This window comes from Amblyomma maculatum, chromosome 2, assembly GCF_055883805.1.
Source record: "Amblyomma maculatum isolate TAMU_Amacu chromosome 2, ASM5588380v1, whole genome shotgun sequence".
NCBI lineage: Eukaryota > Metazoa > Arthropoda > Arachnida > Ixodida > Ixodidae > Amblyomma > Amblyomma maculatum.
The window spans coordinates 118507995-118529587 of NC_139345.1; positions in this window are offsets into that span (position 1 = coordinate 118507995).

The following is a 21593-nucleotide window of genomic DNA, read 5'->3' on the forward strand; positions in this document are numbered from 1 at the left end:
AAGAGGGCCGAGACGCTCGCGAAGAAAGCGGGGAAAATGAAGCCGGGGGAGGTCGCCTACGTGGACGCGGCTAGCGGGAAGTCGGGGGCGGCGGTGGCTGTGGTCGTCAACGGCCGCGGCGTGCCCGCCGCCGCCGCGTCCGTTAGAAGCCGAAATGTAGACACGGCTGAAGAAGTTGCAATAGCGCTCGCTTGCGTTGGAACGGAAGCCAGCATAGTTATTAGTGACAGAAAAACAGCTGTCTGGAACTTTGCAAAAGGGAGGGTCTCGACGGAGGCAGCCAAAATTTTAGAAAAAGGAAAACTTGAAAGAAAGATTCGAATTATTTGGACCCCCGCGCACGAGTCCGTCCCCGGCAACGAGGCGGCGCACGAGCTAGCCCGAGCTCTCTACTTCCGGGCAGCCGTAGAACCGCCTGATTGCGATGGGATGGACGAGAGGCTGCAAACTTATAAGGAAATTTTAGAACACTACAGACTTAGCAGAAGGTCCCTGCCACCACCGAACCGAACGCTAACTAACAAGGAGGCCGTCGCTTGGCGGCGCCTGCAAGCTGGGAATTTCCCAAGTTGAAAAGTCGGTTCATAGGAAGGGAAAGGCGCAGTATCTGTCACACTTGCTCTGTGGACACCTGAACCGCGCCGTAAGGGAAGGGATGAAGGTGGGAGTGAAAGTGGATAGAGAGAAAGGGGGGCCGTAGTGGAGGGCTACGGAGTAATTTCGACCACCTGGGGATCTTTAACGTGCGCTGACATCGCACAGCACACGGACGCCACTTCGTTTCGCCTCCATCGAAACGCAGCCGTCTGGCTTTTCCACGCGCGAGTGGAGGAAAAGGCGGACGATAAATGCGAAACCTGCGGAGAAAGGGGTACTCTTGATCACATAATCTGGCAATGCCTTGATTCCCCTGGCGCCAAGGAAAACATAAACAGTAGAGAAGCCTGGGAACTGCTACTGCGGAGCGAGTCCCCCGCCAACCAGCAGCAAGCTGTCCGCCTGGCGGCTGAAGCCGCGAAGAAACACTGTCACTTCGCCTGTCTTTAGTCGCGGAGGCCCCGGCCTCCGTCCCATAGGCCTGCGTGCCGGGGGCGGGGAGTAGGGGGCCTCCTACATCGGTGGAAAAATAAAGTTCATAACAACAACAACAACAAAGCGGCGGTTAGAAATTTTAGCAAGGGTAGAGTCAGCAATCGTGCTGCAAAACTTCTGAACGAGTCGTCTCTCGCCGAAAGCGTGACCATAATCTGGACCCCAGCACACGCCGGTCTTGCCGGCAACGAGGCTGCCCACATGCTCGCCCGCTCCTCGCTACCTCGGGGTGCTGCGGACGCCTCCACAACATCTAAAACCAAAGAATGTATAGGTACCTTTAGGGATGTAACCGACAACTTGAAGAAAGACCGGATGATATATCCGCCACCGGTTAGATCCCTGAGTAAAAAGGAATCGTACGACTGGAGAAGACTCCAAGCTCGAAATTTCTTTTCGCCCCTGTGGAGGAGTTGGACGGGTGCCAGAGGGCGGAAGAGGGACGGTGCAGAAACCGAAATTTGTAAATTTTGCGGCCACGTGGCAACATTAGATCATATAATATGGAGATGCGTTCGTGCCCCAGGGCGCAACGCGATTAAAACTAGCGATGAATGGGAGACCACGCTAAGAAGCTCCGACGAAAAAACACAGCGATTCGCCGTCCGCCTGGCGGCCGAGGCAGAAGACCTCTGCCTCGACCGCCAGGCGGACGGCGAATCGCCAGGCGGAGACGAGGCCGGGTGTCCTCTGGCCGCGATGTGACAGACTGCCTCCCCGGACGCCTGCGTGCGGACACGTAGGTGGCTGCTGCACCATATTCGGCGGAAATAAATGTTCTTCCTCCTCCTCCTCCCAGGTGGTCGAAATTACTCCGTAGCCCTCCACTACAGCTCCCCTTTCTCTCTTTCCACTTTCACTCCCATCTTCCTCCCTTCCCTTAAGGCGCGGTTCAGGTGTCCACAGAAACAAGTGTGACAGATACTTCGCATTTCCCTTCCTGTGAACCAATTATTATTATTATTACCAGAAATTCTCCCTCTCTCTTTTGCACTTTACATGTCCAAGACTATCATGAGTTTGAAAACGGGATTGTCCTATGCGCACTTCGCCATCAACCAAAGCCACCCACATTAAAAAATAAGAAGGGAAGGCCGCATTTTTCTCAATATTATTTCCTGCTGATCGTTAGGGAAACGATAGGGTATCTCGGTCCAAACTGACTCGGAATTCAGCACACATCTTACATTTCTGTGAAACCTTGAGCATTTCAATACTTGCATCAGATTTTACGACTCTGTTGTTCCTACTGAAAAGGCAAATAATATCTCAAGTAAGAAGATAGGACGAGTAAACACGGAGAGCCGCTGACACAATTTCTTTAACTCCGTGCTCCCAACTCTCATTTTCATCGATTCCATTTGTACTTATTAGGTCGACCAACCCTTTTTTTTTTCATTTAATTACCTTTTCTTATATATTCCTTTACGCAGTGCACGGCCGTCTGCATTTTCTATTTGTAACCATACCAACAACAACTTCCCAGCTATAATACTCAGCCGGCCTCTTGGCGGGCACTGAACAGGCTCCGCATTATTAGTGCTATCTACAAGATATTCATCCGTAGCATCTATGATGCGGGCACTTCTGCATCGAATAACACATCCACAAGCAGGGAAGCAAGACGCTGCTGGCGAAACGAACTATGCGACGAAACCACGCACTTTGATACACCAGCGCGATTGATACTATTTGCGCGGGATGGCTTGGGCTTCGAGTTTTCTGCCGTACTTTTTTTTCCCCTTTGTTTTCTTATACAGGCAGTTTCTATATCCTAATTCACTAATATTGTAATAGGGCGTTTATTGACGCTCAGATGGAGAGCTGTGAGGACAGGAACTTGCAACGGCGAGCCCAGCGTACTTCTTCTTCGTCGCACAACGCACAGGTGCATGTCGATGGCGATGACTATCACAGTACATTTTCCCCCCGGGTAAAAAAAGGAGCCATCCTGGCGACTTATGGCGCGGAAAGCACAGCGGGGTCATAGAATGGCTTCAATCGGTTCACGTGAACTGTTTCACGACCACGGCGACGCAAGTCCGCAGAGGGCGTGACGGGCTCAACTACGTAGTTGACTGCAGATGTTTGCTGGAGGACCCTATATGGCCCGTGGTAGCGAGCAAGAAACTTCTTTGAAAGGCCAGGGGTTGTGGAGGGCACCCAGAGCCACACCAGTGTGTCCGGGAGATATGGCGAAGCTTCGCCGGTATCACGGAGGTATTTTTGTTGCCACTGATTTTCTGTTGTGAGAGAGCGGGCGAGCTGACGGCATTCTTCTGCGTACGTGACGGCATCGGATAGCGGGGAAGATTCGGAAACGTCAGGGCGGTAGGGAAAAAGTGTGTCCATAGTACAGGGTGGATCGCGCCCGTAAAGGAGAAAGAATGGAGAGAATCCAGTAGTGGCCTGTGTCGCGGTGTTATATGCGTAAGTAACAAACGGTAGAACTTGGTCCCAATTGGAATGGTCGGTGTTCACGTACATAGCCAGCATGTCACCGAGAGTGCGGTTAAAACGTTCTGTCAGTCCATTCGTCTGAGGGTGGTACGAGGTAGCGGTGCGGTGTATGATGCGGCATTCTTTCAGGAGAGCCTCAAGAGCGTCTGATAAGAAAACGCGTCCGCGGTCACTGAGCAGTTCGCGAGGGGCACCATGGCGAAGAACCAGGTTTTTCAGAATAAAGGCAGCCACGTCGCGTGCGGAAGCAGAGGGCAATGATGATGTCTCAGTTTAGCGGGTTAGATGATCCACTGCCACGATAATCCAGCGGTTGCCAGCTGAAGTTGTAGGAAGGGGACCGTATAGATCTATGCCGACACGATCAAACGGACGGGCAGGACAGGGCAACGGCTGCAACGAAGCAGAGGACTTGAGAGGAGTTTTTCGGCGTTGGCAAGACTGGCAGGAGCAGACAAAATGGCGGACAAAGCGGTACATTCCACGCCAGAAGAAGCGTAGACGCAAGCGCGTGTAGGTTTTCAACACTCCGCCGTGGGCGCACTGGGGATCAGTATGGAAAGCAGCACAAATTTCGGCGCGGAGATGACGGGGGATGACTAAAAGCCACTTCCTTCCGTCGTGAAGATAATTGCGGCGATAGAGCAGCCCGTCACGAATTGAAAAATGGTGAGCTTGGCGGGCAAGCGCTCGAGACAGACGACCTGGAGAGTGACTTGAAAGAAAGTCCAGAAGTGTAGATATCCACGGGTCGCGCCGCTGTTCCGTGGCCATGTCAATAGTGGCAAGCGAAGACAAATCGTAGGCGCAGATCTCATCAGGCAACGAAGAGGGAGGCAGCGGTGAGCGCGAAAGAGCGTCCGCGTCAGTATGCTTGAGGCCTGAGCGATATATGACACGAATGTCATACTCTTGCAGGCGAAGAGCCCAGCGAGCAAGGCGGCCGGACGGGTCCTTGAGGGACGCCAGCCAGCACAGAGCGTGATGATCAGTGACCACATAAAATGGTCGGCCATAGACATACGGACGGAATTTGCCGATGGCCCAAATAATGGCCAAGCATTCTCTTTCCGTAACAGAATAATTGGACTCTGCCTTGGTCAAGGTGCGGCTTGCGTACGCCACCACATAGTCTCGGATACCAGGTTTGCGTTGGGTGAGAACGGCGCCTATCCCAATACCGCTAGCGTCAGTGTGAATCTCAGTTGGCGCATTCGGGTCGAAGTGGCGGAGGATGGGAGGCGAAACCAAAAGACGGCGTAAAGTGTTGAAGGCGTCATCACAAGCAGGTGTCCATGCGGAGAGGTCGGAGCTACCGGAGAGGAGCTGGATGAGAGGAGCAATAATAGAGGCGAAATTTAAAATGAAGCGGCGAAAGTAGGAGCATAGGCCAATGAAACTTCGTAGCTGCTTCAGTGATTTTGGGCGTGGGAATTCGGCAACTGCACGAAGTTTGGTGGGATCGGGAAGAATGCCATCCTTAGAAACGACATGACCTAGAATTGTTAGTCGGCGAGCAGCAAAGCGGCACTTCTTCAGATTCAGTTGGAGGCCGGCGGTAGCGAGACAAGTGAGAACGTCCTTCAGTCGGAGCAGGTGGGATTGAAAATCGGTAGAAAAGACTACGATATCATCGAGATAGCAAAGACAGGTTCGCCACTTGAATCCACGAAGCACAGTGTCCATGAGGCGTTCAAATGTGGCCGGGGCGTTGCAAAGCCCAAAGGGCATGACGTTGAATTCATATAATCCATCTGGTGTGATGAAGGCAGTTTTAGAGCGGTCAGCGTCAGCCATTGGCACCTGCCAGTAGCCAGATCGTAAATCCAACGAGGAGAAAAACTCGGCGCCCTGCAAGCAGTCTAGTGCGTCATCGATGCGTGGCAGAGGATAGACGTCCTTGCGCGTGATCTTGTTGAGCCGGCGGTAGTCGACACAAAACCGGAAGGAGCCATCTTTCTTAGGTACCAACACAACTGGAGACGCCCAGGGACTGTGGGATGGCCGAATGACACCCCGACGGAGCATGTCGTCCACATGATCAGCAATTACTTGGCGCTCCGAAGCCGACACGCGATAGGGGCGCTGGCGCAAAGGTGCAGTTTTACCGGTGTCGATGGTGTGCTCTACGACAGACGTGCGGCCCAAGTCAGTTTGAGGAAAGTCGAATGAAGAAGCGAAGTTCTGCAAGAGGGCGACAAGTTGATCACGTTGCGCAAGTGGAAGATCAGCATCAATAGCATGTTGGAAAACGTCGGAGGGCGTCGAAGCGGTCGCAACATCGCAAGAGCACAGACTAACGTCGAAGGAGGGGGTTGAGTCAGCAAGAGTGGTGATATGACTGGGATCAAGCTCTTCAAGACGTCCAATGCATTCGCCACGGAGCAGGACTGCTGGGCAAGAAAATGGGTTCGAGGCGTAAAGTGCACTCTTGCCGTCTTGAATTTCGAGAACAGCGAACGGAAAAAAGGAGGCAGGGATGACGGGAGGTGGCTTCGGAAGGTGTAAAAATCGCAGTCAAAGGAGTTACCCACTCACAAGACAGTGGTACGAGGGCAGCAGAGAACGGAGGAATGTCGGTGTCATGGGCGACGAGAAGTTTTGCAGTGCGGGGAGGGGTATCACAGAAGGGGGCATCACAGAGGGGGGCGAAGGCAATTTGTGCACGAGCACAGTCAATAACGGCTTGATGAGTCGATAGAAAATCGTATCCGAGGATGATATCATGCGAGCAGTTCGGCAGAACAATAAACTCGATGGGGTACAAGACGTCTTGAATGAGCACACGGGCTGTGCAAGATGCGGAGGGGTGAATGTGCTGTGATGAGGCGGTGCGGAGCGAAAAGTCGGAAATCGGAGTGGTCACTTTGCGAATTCGACGGCAGAGCGCTTCACTGATGACGGAGACGGCTGCACCGGTATCGACGAGAGCGAGAACTGTGGCGCCTTCTACAGAAACTTTGATAACATTAGCGGGACGGCATGGAGGACTTGAGGAATTCGAAACAAGCGCAGTTCTTGCCCCCGGAACTGCGACTGTTAGTTTCCCTCAACGGTGCTGGTAGAACGTTGCAGCATTGGAGAAAGCGATCGGCGCCGAGGAGAATGTGATCGACGAGTGGTATAGGTTTGGCGATCTTGTGGGACAAATTGAGAACCGGGCGGAATCATTTGCGAGCGTGAGTCGGTATCGTACGGGTAAAATCGAATGTCAGGCTGTGAAGGTTGGAGGCGCTGGCGACAAAGGCGCGCAACATGGCCCGGCCGACCGCAGGCATAGCAAATCGGAAGGTTGTCCGTAGTACGCCAAGGTTTCATAGGATGTGGGCGGAACCTTGAGGGTGGGGCTTGAAACGAAGGCTCAGCATGCGGCGGTGAACGGTAGGCAGGGACCTGCACATAGGAGCCAGACGTGGGCGAAGGTGGTGGCCTAGCCGTTACTTGGGCATACGTGAGAGGTGCCGTCACAGGCGGCACCACGGGGTTGGACGGCAAGGCATCAGCGACGTGTTCTCGCACGACACGGCGTATAGCAGGGGCCAAAGATGGAGCCAGTTCAGGAACGAGGCGGCCCGAGTCTTGAAAATGGGGAAGGAGTGAGATTTGACGTGCGACCTCTTCACGAATAAAATCTTTGATCTTTTGATTCAGCGGGCTCCCTTCAGAAGTTGGCGAACCACCCAGGGCTAATGCGGATACGCCTTCGTCGCACACACTGGAGCGGCGCCTAGAAGCGCGCCGCTTGCGGAGCTCGTCGTAGCTCTGGCAAAGCTTCACGAGTTCGCTAACGCTGGTGGGATCTTTCGCTACCAGCATCTGGAAGGCGTCCTCAGAAATGCCCTCGAGGATGTAGCGGATTTTGTTTGCTTCCGGCATGGCCGGGTCGACTCGTTTGCAGAAATCAACGACGTCTTCTATGTAGCTGGTAAAGGTCTCATCAGCGCGCTGAACACGATCGTGTAAACGTTGTTCGGCACGAAGCTTACGCACTGCCGGGCGGCCGAACACTTCCGCGAAATTCTTTTTAAATGTCGACCAAGATGACAGGTCAGCCTCATGGTTGCGAAACCAGAGGTTCGCCACGTCCGTCAGATAGAATATGACGTTACTGAGCTTGTATGAGTCGTCCCACTTGTTGTAGGTGCTTACTCTTTCATAGGATGACAGCCAGTCGTCGACATCTTGATCGGCCGTGCCGCTGAACAGGCAAGGGTCACGCTGGCGCACGACGCCAGCACACATGATCGTGGGTGGAACGGCCGGCAGCGTCGAAGTGTCTTGCATGGCGGTCGTAGAGGGTAGTGTACGGCTTCGCAGTTCCAGTTTGGGTGGGATCGTTTCCGGCACCTCCGCCAATTGTAATAGGGCGTTTATTGACGCTCAGATGGAGAGCTGTGAGGACAGGACCTTGCAACGGCGAGCCCAGCGTACTTCTTCTTCGTCGCACAACGCACAGGTGCATGTCGATGGCGATGACTATCACAGTACAATATTTAAAATTATTAGAATGGCGACCGTGAAACAACAGCAGCCACTCACGCTGGTCGAAACGTCGACCCTTTCTGCTATTCTTCGCAAGCTGAGCCGCTTCGGTAAGCCAGTGTCATTTGTCGTACGGATTCAAAAGCGAGAGTATAGCTGTCAGTCATGTTCACAGCCAGCTGTCAACTACATCGCGGCTAGACGTACCGCGAGAGTTGCACTTCATTTTCTGATTCGCCAGCACAGCAGACGTATGATGTCGGTTCCTGGTGACAGCCTACAAGCTGCGCACTGGCAGGCGATTTTTTAAGGAAAGAGCCAATTGACTCGCGTGAAACGTGTGCGGCACAGCCATTTACAAATGTCGCTAAGCTCCGCTGCGAGTTTGAACGAGTTATGATTCGTAATTTATAAACGTTTTAAAAATACATAGTGTTCAAGATTTTCAGCAGTAAAATTGCAGTGCAAATGGAAAGAATTGCGAAATGCAAGCCGCAAATTATTCGAAGCTTCTTAGGTCTGCGCTGAGCACCGGCATCACTTTTGTAAGAGGAATAGTGGAGGAAACTATATGCAGTCATATTGCTCTAGAGAATAACTGAACTCACTTGCTTATTTATTCATTATATCCAGACACCGTCTGATGGTATTCGTTCTGTTTAGTGATTCCGGAATAGCGAACCCTCTTGTAGTAGAACGTCAGCAATATTCTATTTTATTTTTCCTTATTTTGCCTCCGAAAAACGCTAATCAGAGGACCAGACGAGGTGCATGACACCACGTACTTTATAAAAGGAAGGCTGCTAATAACACTTTCTTTTTTATCTTTTACGCACCAGAGGCCAGAATATAGAATTACCCACACCGCAAAATACAAACGCTCTCTTAAAAGGTTTCTTCTTGCACTTGTGCAAGCGCGCTTGTCTGGCGGATTTACGCAATCACACGATCAAAGTGAACTGCAAACAATTTTTTATGACCTAGACAGGGATAGTAGAAAGGTAGGACTGAAAATCAATATGCAGAAGACTAAGGTAATGTTCAACAGCCTCGGGAAGGAACAGCAGTTTACATTAGGTAGCGAAGTACTGCAAGTAGTAGGCGAACATGTCTACTTAGGACAGGTAGTAACCGCAGATCCGGACCATGAAAAGGAAATAACAAGAAGAATAAGATTGGAATGGAGCGCATTTGGCAAGCACTCGCAGACTATGACTAGCAGCTTACCGGTATCGCTCAAAAGGAAAGTGTACAACAGTTGCATCTTGCCTGTACTCACCTATGGGGCTGAAACGCGGAGGCTAACCAAGGGGGTTCTGCTTAAGCTGAGGAAAACTCAAAGGGCTATGGAATGAAAAGTGGTAGGGGTAACATTAAGAGATAGGAAGCGTGCAGAGTGGGTCAGAGAAATAACTCAAGTTACCGACATTCTAGTGGAAATTAAGAAGAAGAAATGGACATGGGCAGGACATGTAGTGCGAAGAGAGGATAACCGATGATTGCTTAGGGTAACAAACTGGATTCCAAGGGAAGGAAAGCGCAGCAGGGGGCGGCAGAAAGTTAGGTGGGCGGATGAGGTAAGTAGTTCGCAGGGGTCAAGTGGATGCAGCTAGCACAGGACCGGGTTAATTGGTGGAATATAGGAGAGGCCTTCACCCTGCAGTGTGTATAGTCAGACTGATGATGATGATGATGACGACGACGACGATGATGATGATGATGACGATCAAAGACTCTTTTTTTCTGACGTCCATGAGATATATGTTTATAGCTTAGTAACAGCGATGTATTACCTGAATGCCATTTCATGAAGCTCTCCAACTTCTTATAACACTATGGTTTAAACGCCTCATGTTACTGTCTAATTGACTGTTACTGTCTAGTTGAGCAATAGCTAAAACCCTCGGCACTCTAGTGAACCCTAAATTTTAAAAAATACTAGAAACCAATAATATGTTCAAACTTGTCCTTTCAACTCGGTACCAGCGCAAAGCAGATTGCTCAACTGTTGCCTTTGAAAGTTCCTGGAGACCATTTAAAAAACTAGAAACATTTGTGAGGCTCGAACAGTAGGCTTAGATAGCTAGCTGGTGAGCCTGTTTTTTTTTTTTTTTTTTTCTCCCTGGTTGCTGTTGTTGCTCTCAGTTCTGATATCATAATGTGTTGGACATCATAAAGGCACATCTGAGCAGTCGCAGACGTTCCAAGGTGTACAAGGCGTGGTCGCAGAGTATTCGGGACTCACGATATACTCACTCAACTCTCGAAAAAACTTTACATTTACAGAAGAAACTTTACAGCGTTTACATTGCGAATGTCAATACTTGCCCTGCGGTCTGCGGCACTCCTGAGAAAAATGGATGGCTGACGACTTCAACTTTGCGGCAGAACTGAAAACCACAATACCCTCGGCTCATCGTCGCTTCCAAACCGCACACGAGGTGATAAAGACAGCATCATTTCTATTTATTTTATTTTTTTTTAGCTTTCTTACCACGTCTGTGAGCTCCGAGCTTTCACTAAGATTCTCGATTCCGGAGTTGTTTGAACAGCGATGAAAGAAGGCACCCTGTTTTTCTTGAGCAAGCAAACGGACCACAGAGCATCTGCTGTTCCGAGCAAACAGGCGTCGACGTGAGGCAGATACGGCAATAAGACAGTTCTACGCGGGCTGAGTGCGTGTAACAAGTGAAACGAGAATAACGTGCTTTTCGGCCACCGTTCGGTTCCCACAGTCCTTGCGAAACGGAGTGGTCCACGGTTGCTTCAAAATGCGCTTTGTTACCAGCCTTCGCACTTCGCTTCCCGACCATACTTCTAACGGAACGTTAGGCGAACTCTTCCCTGCCATCTCCGTTTTGGCGGTGTTGTTAGAGTGGCGGCCATGAGACGTACACTCCGACTAAACTCCGATTTCGGTGTCTATGTCTGTCCCTCTGACCTTGAAAGAAATAAATATTCCAAGACAATTGCACCTGTGCTGGAGAAATGCGGAAGAATGGTGAGAGGTGGCTGTTCCTGGCTTTACGGGGCTGGGACTGGTAGGTCACTGCCGCTTGCGGCGGGGGCTAGCCTGCCACCGAATTTTTATATGTTGTAGGACGTCATTGCACCCGCCACCGCTTAGGTGGTGGGTGCAATGACGTGCAATATATATATATATATATATATATATATATATATATATATATATATGTATATATATATATATATATATATATATATATATATATATATATATATATATATATATATATATATATATATATATATATATATATATATATGTATATAATGCCGCGTGCCTCTTTGAAAAGAGGACAAAGAAGAGCAGAGGACAAAGAGGACGAAACTGAGTGTAGCGCGTGGAACTGTTCCGATCAGTGATCGCTGATGAGAGTGCCTTGCTAAATGCCTCAGGGGATGAATTTCAAATAATGGTTAATGACCTATACGCGAAAAACAAAAAGGTAGACCTAAATTAATATTGTAACGAGTACAAGGCAGCGATCACTGATCGGAACAGTTCCACGCGCTACACTCAGTTTCTTCCTTTTTGTCCTCTTTTCAAAGAGGCACGCGGCAATATATATATATATATATATATATATATATATATATATATATATATATATATATATATATATATATATATATATATATATATATATATATATATATATATATATATATATATATATATATATATATATATATATATATATATATATATATATATATATATATATATATATATATATATATATATATATATATATATACATATGTAAAGTCTCTTCTATCTGGTGATGTCCCTAGCGACTTTAAGTATGCGAAAATGATACCAATGCACAAACAAGGATCTCGAAATGACATATCAAACTATAGGACAATGTCTTTTACTAGCACATACTGCAGAACATTTGAACTCATCTTAACTACACACTTAAGGAATTTTGCTGCAGCAAATGGGTTTCTTGGTGGCCGCCAGCATGGTTTTTCGGTACGGGTATTATACTCTTACAATACTAAGGGAAGTTGTACATGAGATTGCTAAATGTATTGACGAAACAGGATAATTAGATATAAGCTTTATCGATTTTAAGAGAGCATTTCACAGAATATCCCACCAAAAGTGGTTAAAGCATAGCAACCTGTTGAAGAATAATATGGTGATAAAATGTATTGAGGCATACCTAATCCACAGAAAGCAGTTCGTTTCTCTTGATAATGTAACCAGCTCTAGTAAAATTATAAGATCAGGCGTTCCGCAAGGATCTGTGATAGGTCCTTTGCTTTTTTTATTTGTATATCAACTACATGAGTGTCGGTTTTTCACCAGGTGTAACGATTAAACGCTATGCAGACGATACTATTACTTATACTAATATACATTCTCGTGAGGATCAGAACGGACTGAATGACCACGTGGTGTAAAAGTGTAAAAGGTGGCAAATGGACATGAATACCGAAACGACAGTTTGTATGCATATGACGCGCAAAAAACTGCCGCTTGCTTTTTCTTATAAAATTGACAATGTCATCTTGAAATTTGTCACTGAGTTTAGATACTTGGGCTTGTGTCTTAAACATGACCTAGACTGTTCATCTTATGTAGGTCAAGTTTGTGAGAAGGCGATTGGAATGCTTTGGACACTGCGTAAGAAGCTTTCTGACGCCACGACAGAAGTGAAGTTGATGGCGTATAAAATCACAAATTTACCATTACTTACCTACAGCAAGCCCTGTTTGGGAGCCATACACTAAGCAAAATATTTTAAAATGTGAACATGTGCAAAACATGGCCCTCAGGTTTATTTTTAGTGCTTATTCTAGAATGCAGACAGTTGCAGAACTTAGCAAAAAAGCTGTACTAACGAAAGTTAGCAAAAAAAAAAAAAGAAAAGGATTAAAATAGGATTCTTTTCTTCTTTCATATACTGCATGGCTATTACAAAGCAAACTTCAGAAGATATATTCTAGCCGATAATTTCCCCCAGTCAAGGACTAAACATATCAAACATATGAAACCATTGATTTACAAGACACTGTTTTCGTTATTCTTTTCTCGTGAGCACAATAGATGACTGGAACAAACTACCCAATGAACCTGATTTAAAATCCAAGGTTAGGGGCTTTGAAACGCGGGAGCATTTCATGACTTCATGAAGATAAGTTTTGTATAGCTGCCTTGTTACCATCTCTTTGTAGGTGCGTTGCTTTCCTGTTTTATATCCTTTAATTCTTATCAGTGGACCTGATCTAGTATAATATTTGTACTTTCTGCTATGCACTTTGTTTTTCTGATGTTTTGAGCCCTTTTCACTTGTCTCTCACTATAGTTTGTTATATCATGTGCCATACGTTATGCGCCAAATTTGTTGATGTTCAAAGAGTTTTGTCATTTGTTTGTTTTCGTTGTACATTATGTGCCAAAAGTGTTGGTAATATCTGTACTCGCAAAATGCAACTCCTGCCTTAGTCTGTGCACGTAGTATAAATAAATAAATAAACAAAGAAATAAATACCGTAGCTCATCAAATTCCATCAGTACACAATGAATTCTGAACATAAGGCTGACGTATTTCCCTCTTAAAGTGCGTTAAGCTCTCCCAATATATTATAGTGCGCTGCGCTACAAGGTTCATTGTCCTCGATTTCTCCGATGATCGTCTGAATACTAACCTTGAAACCGCAGCCTCGAACAAAGAGCGAATTAGAACGTTTACATGCTGCTGGCGCACATACGTCGCATTCGGACAACTTAGCTAGATGGACTGCATTTTGTGTGCGTTTGTTTCCTCCCTCAGTCAGCTTACCTTGCCTCCGTATACCCCTGACTGTCGATGTGACTACAAGCGGCGTGATTTCAGGCATACGTAATTATCTAAGCTTCTACGTTATCGACACCCATACTCGTTCACCGTTCAACTCAATGATGAACGCAGTATTAGCACTGCAGCGAGCTTCACCAGAGCGTTTCCGACATTCCACTGGAAGAGTAAGGGGAGGGGATATGGGAGAAGAGAGCAGTGACCCTTGGCGGGAAGTACGATTTTCAGCTACACAGTTGCAAATGAACAGGTTTCGCACTCGATGAAAGGGGGCAACGCCGCCAGGCTGCTTCTGAGGCATGCTTTTGAAGCGGAATGGCATAAATAACTGCATTTCCGACGCGCAGTCAAGCAGTCAGGCTGTTCGATCAGTCACAGCCACACCGCACATGAGTATTTCACCTTTCAGTGAAGCGAATCACAGCACTGTTAAAGTTATATATCAGCCCCTTCCATTCATGCCTCGCTCCCTGCAGTGCACGAAAGAATTCAGCTAGAAGTCGTTGTCCTCGAGCGAATCGGTTCTCGCATGCAAAGCGGTGGTGCAGGTATTGAGATCAAAGAGAGAGATAGAGAGAGAGGCTGTTCTGCAAGAATTGTGCCAGAAGAGCGAAAGAACATTCTATCGCGTTTCCGTCAAGGCAACGGCTTTCTTCACTTCACTGCTCGGGTGACGGGTACGCCTCCCTCGTAAGAATACCTAATAGACAGTGTGAGCTCGGCTATGCAGCTAGTGTCTCGTCCGTGCGACGCCCCTCTGATTCGATCGATCGATCTGCCGAATACGAGCTAAGCAGGATGCACCGGAGCCAGACCGAGAGGAGCGAGTGCACACGACCGCCCGAAGAGGGTCTAATGCATAAAAACACTCTCGGCTATTGTGCGGTCGCCTAAAGCGAAGAATGGCCTCCCCCAGAGAGGCCCAGTAACTTCTTTCCCGGGCTATTTATACCGGAGGCGAAGGAAATGAATCCAGGAAAAGGTATTCGCTTCAGGTTGCAGCCATTGTGCGATACGTGATCAATGGGTCTTGAAAGGAAACGAGAGCACAAGAGAAATAACGAACTAGCACCTACTCTCTCTTTTGTAAAGTAATATAAATCGTAACATTAGCTGACTCGATTAGACATAGACTTCGCTGAAAAGAATGCGTTAGGGATGAAGTTTGCCTGGGTGTAGCGATAAAGTGTGTTTTCTTTTACTTTAAATTCCTGAATATAAGGTTCTATGTGATGCATATTCTTCTATAGGGCGGTCTGTTAGTTTATAAGCCTAATGCTATGCTCATTATTTCGGTGTGAACTGCTCAAAGTTAACGACCGCTCAACTTTTCTCTATACAGAGGTTGAAGAAGACTTTTGAGACATGCTCTGAACTCGGAGTAGAAGATCAGATGAAGGCTTTATAAGCTGGAAAAACCTCAGCGGCTGTACATTATGGGATTGGAACGTATGGTGTGTTGCGTATGTGTATGTGAGTGTCAGTGCGCGCGTGCGCTGCAGTAGGTATGGCTCAAGTCGAAGCCCATATTGAGAGGTTGAACACCTCAACAAGTGAACACCTCAACCATAGAACAAGTGGCCCCGCCGGGGTGGTGCAGTGGTAAGACGCCCGAATACTGTGCCGGAGTACCCGGGTTCGAACCCGAACTCGGCGGCTGCGTTTCGATGCAGGCGAAATGAAGAGGCGTCCGTGTGCTGTGAGATGTCAGCGCACGTTAAAGATCCCCAGGTGGTCGAAATTACCTCCACCACGGCTCCTCTTTCTCTCTCTACACTTTCAGTCCCTTCTTCCTCCCTTCCCTTACGGCGCTTGAAGTGTCCACAGAATAGAAGTGAGACAATTACCGCGCCTTTCTCTTTCTATAAATCCGTCAATCAATCATAGAACAAGTGTGGCCGATACTGCGCCTTTCCTTTCCTGTGTACCATTTTATTTATAACGACGCTACTGGACGCGGTTGCAGGATGCGACTATCTATAAAAAGTGTAAAGATCGGATCCCTCGAGAAGTGATTGGGTCGGCCCTTTGCCGCGGCAACGCGATCATTTAAAACGCGCACAAACAGCACGCGTGGCGGCACATGTGCGTGAGAGCAAATCCGCGCGTTTGAAGCCAGGATAGTGTTTTCCCGTTAAGAAGGCCGCGAGACAGGGGGGAAGAGCTTTTATGCGAAGCATATTAACGTAGGTTTCGGGCCTTCGCGCGACACCCGGCGGTGGCCACCATTGACCCTGAAGTGGGGTCACGTGACATGACGTCACGTGATGACGTCAACACCGGCTGCAGATGGGGCCTTATATCGCGCCGTCGGTCGCCTTCCGGCGGTGGCCACCATTGACCTTGAAGTGAGATCACATGATGTGACGTCACATGATGACGTCACACCGGCTGCAGATGGGGCCTCATATCGCGCCGTCGGACGTCGCCCGGCGGAGGCCTCCACGCTTCGGTTCGCGCCGTCGCGCGCGACGCGGCGGCGGCGCCACCATCGCTGCATCACGTGATATGTGACGTCAAGCCAGGGATGAAGCGGCGCGCGCCCGCCGTCGCGTCAGTCTTTGTGCCCGCAACCGCGCCAGCGTCTTTGCGCCGGGCGTGTATGCGGTCAAGATGCCTACGACGATTAACCTAAAACCACGTCTCCGTTACTTAGCCCCATCCACACTGAGGCAGCTGCCATGCTTCGCATCCACTGGGCTTAACCTTGATAAGCCTCCAATTTTGTTTTCTTCGTCCGGCTCACTTCACCCTTTCGCACTTTTGTTTGGTTTTTGTTTGTCGCTTCAGCAGCGAGTTTATTATTCGTTTGGTGATTACCGAAAGTAAAAGCGGTTCACAAACACTGGTCTGTGGTAGTAGTAGTACAAAACTTTATTGAGGCGCAACACTTAGGCGCCTAATACATCGATGGCCTGCTGGACGAGCAGACGCTGTTCTTCCTCACCCTCAGCCCCAAGCCAGTCCACCCAGGTCCAGATAGTATGGGAGGAGGTGGGAAAGAATCTCGATTGCAATGCAACCGGACATGAAAATAGGCAGTGTGAAAGGTTGGCATAAGGGAAGGGCAGTTGGGGCATGATGGATCGCGACGGAATTTGCAGATATATAGCAGTGCAGGGGTTATGAGTGTGTTCAATTGTATTTGCCGAAGGATATGAGCCTCTCGAACGGAAAGATTAGGATGAGAGTCGGGGTAGAGCTTGCGGTCTAAGCGAGCAGTATGGTAGTATTCGCTGATGGTGGCGCGAAGAGACACTCTCGACCCGCCCTCCAAGGATCTTGGCCAGGGGATGAACGGTGCCCCCTTACGAGTTTCACGGGCGAACTGGTTCGCCAGCTCATTGCCGTCAATCACCGAGTGTCCAGGGATCCACCGGAGGAAGACGGGGCAGGGCTGCTGCGCAACCAGTGCAACCTCGAGCTCCGTGGACAGATGACGTGTTAGACTTTTAGATTTAATGGCACGGATAGCAGCCTGGGAGTCGGTGTATATAATATAGTGAGGCACAAGTGGGAGAGAATGGAAACTTTGAATTGCATGAATGATGGAGAGGACCTCAAGCGAGATAATATCCGGAGGGTGGAGAAAGGGGCCGCTAGTGTGTGTGACAGGGGTAGATAGACGAGGATGAAAGAGGACCTGGCTTCCGGACCCGCACTGAGCCACATAAGAGGCATCCGTGTAAGCGACTCCATGGGTATTGAAGGGCGGACTATGATGAGAGGCAGCAGCATATCGGCGGCCAGCATGCAGGACCGGCGACATATTGGCTGGAAGAGAAAGTATACGGAGGTTTGTGGACTCTTGAGGGGAAGGAGTTGGCAGAGGGACTGACTGGAGGGGGGAAATGTTAGCCTAGTTTAGAAGCCAGCGTCCATGAACTGTGCCGGAAAGGCGAGCTATCTGTCGGTCGGGGAAATGTTAGCCTAGTTTACAAGCCAGCGTCCATGAACTGTGCCGGAAAGGCGAGCTATCTGTCGGTCACGGTGAAGGGAAAGGAGACTGCGAAGAGGATGAAAAAGCACGGTGGCATAAAAAAAGGGAACTCCGGCACAGTAGTCGGGCGTCTTACCACTGCACCACCCCGGCGGGGCGGCTGCGTTTCGATGGAGGCGAAACGAAGTGGCGTCCGTGTGCTGTGCGATGTCAGCGCACGTTAAAGATCCCCAGGTGGTCGAAATTACTCCGTAGCCCTCCACTACGGCTCCTCTTTCTCTCTTTCCACTTTCATTCCCACCTTCCTCCCTTCCCTTACGGCGCGGTTCAGGTGTCCACAGAGCAAGTGTGACAGATACTGCGCCTTTCCCTTCCTGTGAACCAATTTAACTTTTAACGGTGGCATAAAGCTTATCGGTGGAAGTGATCATAGGAAGACAAAGAGCAGCTTTATAAAGGCCGTGAAGAGCTGTTGCGAGTGTGCCTAGCTGGCCCTGGGTGAATGAAAGATATGGTATAAAGTAAAGGAATTTGTTAAGAGCCAGCGTCTGAGCCAGTCGACAGCGTGAGCTTCCCTCAGGCCAGAGGACCGTCTTACAACTCGGCGAAGTAAATGGGTGACGTACTGACATATAGCAACAGCCGCATGGAGAGCCCGGACATTTTTAGCGGCATGCAGAGGCATGCCAAGAGCGCGGCAGTGAGAAACTTTGGGGATTGGGGAGCCGCCCAAGGTAAGGGATATCAGTGAGTTGTGAGCTCGGCAATAAACAGAGTGAGTCAGAAGAGGAGCTCTGACTTCTCGGGCGCAGGCGATAGGCCTGCATGGTCAAGAAAGCAAGAAATGATATGCAATCCCTGCTGAATGGTGTCTTGAACGTGACCAGGAGATCCACGCGAGCACCACAGAGTGATGTCGTCAGCGTAAAAAAATGCTGAAGATCGGGAATAGACGATAACTGAACCGCGAGAGGAGCCATGGCGATATTAAAAAGGGTGGGTGAAAGAACGGCACCCTGCGGGGTACCTCGGGTGAGACGGTGGGGTGTAGAAGTGAAGTTCAATGCTCGGAAACGGGCCTCACAATTAGAAAGAAAAGCTCGAATGTAGTTATACATGCGGGAGCCGCAGCCGGTGCTGGAAAGGCAGGTAAGAATATGGTCATGGGAGACGCAATCGAATGCCTTGCGGACATCGACTGTGACCATGGCGTAAAGCTGAGAGATACCACAGGCTAAGAAAGTATGCTGGAGTATAAGGAAACGGTCCTGTGCAGATACGCGGGAACGAAAACCAATGAAGGTATAAGGGAGCGAGTTTGAAACCTCCAAATGCCTATTGGCGACACAGGAGGTCTTGCCGATAAGGTAGGCGTCATCTGCTCGAGTAATTAAACTGTCCTTAATAAACCCAAACTTCCCAGCTCCCCCATATCTAACCGCAGGTTGCTATATTAAGCCTTCTTCCACAAAGTCCCAGTAGTTGTCTTAATCACGTTTTGAAGGTATCCACCACCTCTAAATCTAAAAAGCACCGCAACCTCTTGCATAGCAGTTTAGTGGACTCCCGGTCAAATTCAATGAAGGGCTGAAGGCCCTGTTTCTTCTTGTATACTGGAAGTCACTGTAGGCACTTTGCATCATGTCAAGGGGTCAAATCTACGCATATATAATCCGAGGTAAGCAATTCATTTACTCTTAATCATTTGAAAAGACGAGGCGAGATTGTGATGAACACATTTATGTTTATATTTGCCCCGTAACCTATACTTGTGATAAGCACCATAGCCGAACTTCACAGCTATAGTCAAGGCTATAGCCGACGTTAACCAAGTCCGGTGCTCAAGTTTATTTTTTTTTTTTACTTCTTTTATGTCATAACCTCGTGAAGGTGAAATACCAATGGGTTTTGACTGCAGGTGTAATTACCGTACCATTACTTTTATAGCCATAGGAAGTTAAAGTATGCAATAGGGTGAACTCTTAAGATGCGTTCAAGCTCTTGCTAGGGGTCAGTGAATCTCAAAACATTTAGGAGTCTAAAATAGTTTCCTATGTCGGTTCACAGTTCGCGGCCCAGTGTCTATCGCGACTCACTGGTGCATATTACACATGTAAGTGAGCTATAAAGCTCGTGATATGCGACGCCCATCTGGCTGCTAACATGTTTCCTTTGAAGAAGAGCAGCCGCTAGAGCAATATTCCGTGTTCGACTTCGCGGCTATGGGCTAAAACATATCTGCCGTGAGACTCCTAGAGTGCCTTTCGCCCAAGCAGCGTCCATGATAACATACAGAATATGTCAATTACCAAAGTAATGGTAAATCTCCTCTCGTGTCATGAGTACCCGGAATCTCCGGGTTATAGTATTCTGTGTCTTTATGGAGGTCAGCCTAATTGCACTTCGAGCGATTACTCAAGGATGTAGGCAGCTTCAGTGCCGGAGGGCCCCCATCACAAGTAGACGTCGTCAACGCTTTCCATGCGGACTCAACTGGGGAAGAAATTCGTAATTTACCGCAGCGCGCTAATCAGCCTGAGTCGTTCGCAAATAATCCGGCAATCGGTTTGCAACGCAAGGAGCGAGCTCGGGGCAATATTGATTGGGAGCACGAAAGCACTTTCCTGAGCATTGCGACAGATTTCGGGGCTCTACCGAGACGATTTGTTTCCGCCTTAAAACCACCCGCATAAAACTCGGTGAGGGGCTTATGCGACTCGGGAGAGGTCCAAACCCTAATTGGCGGGCTATTGTAGAAGCGCCCGCAAGGGGACGCTGTTATCGACGAGAAATGAACGTACCAGATAAGCATGCATTCCGTGCGAAGGCGCTTCAGTCCTTTCGTCGCGCACTTGTGGCGCTTCAGAGGGAGCGGATTTACGACTCTTTCAATAGCGCGAATGCAAGGGTAGTCCCTCTAACTTCACAATGGGCGAAAAAAAAAAGGAATAAATAAACATAAGTAGTACCTGCGGGTGTCACTCAAAGTTAGCTCATGTGGTAGCCGCAGTGCACCTTTGTAAGCAACAGAACCATATTAATAGTGGTTCTTTCCTACGCTGCATTTTATTTTGTTCCAAAAAGAAGAAACGTTCACAAGTATCGAACAGTTTAGTGTCGAGGAGAAAAGCGGTCATAGGTGTGCGTTTAACAGCGAAACGGAAATTAATGGCAGAGTACGGCGGTTCTCATACTTCCGGTTTGCTGGAAACACGTTACCTAGGCAGAGACTAGTAGAGGAGCCCTGTGGCTAGAAACACTTTATCTCTTCTCATTTTACCTGATACTGACACATGTTCATACTCATTTATACGTATCGATAGAACGTTGGATAAAGCTCGCGTTATCAAGGGCCTAGAACAGCGGCAGCGCAGTATACTACTAACAAGATAAATGCTACGAACGATGCAGCGCTATGATAACGTCAGTACAAAACGTGCTTTTTATATCGACTGCCTCTACGTACTACTTTTGTTTCGACTTTACTTAATAACAATCTAGACGCGCAGCCTCATAGCGTGAGAGTTTGGCAGGACGCAGGAAAAACATAAGCTGTCCTACTGGAACAGCATGACGTACTGTGCTGATGCAACCCAGAAGCGCATAGTAGGGGTCTTGTCGCATGTCGTTTTCATATTCGGCATTTGTAGACACCATCTCCTTAGATGCGCAGGCTGGTTTAGTGACCGCCCGGTGACAAGAAGGTGCGTCATGCAGCGAGAACGTGGTACTAAACTGAAGTAAAAATGCAAAAAAAATATGACAGAGGTTGAGCCATTACACCC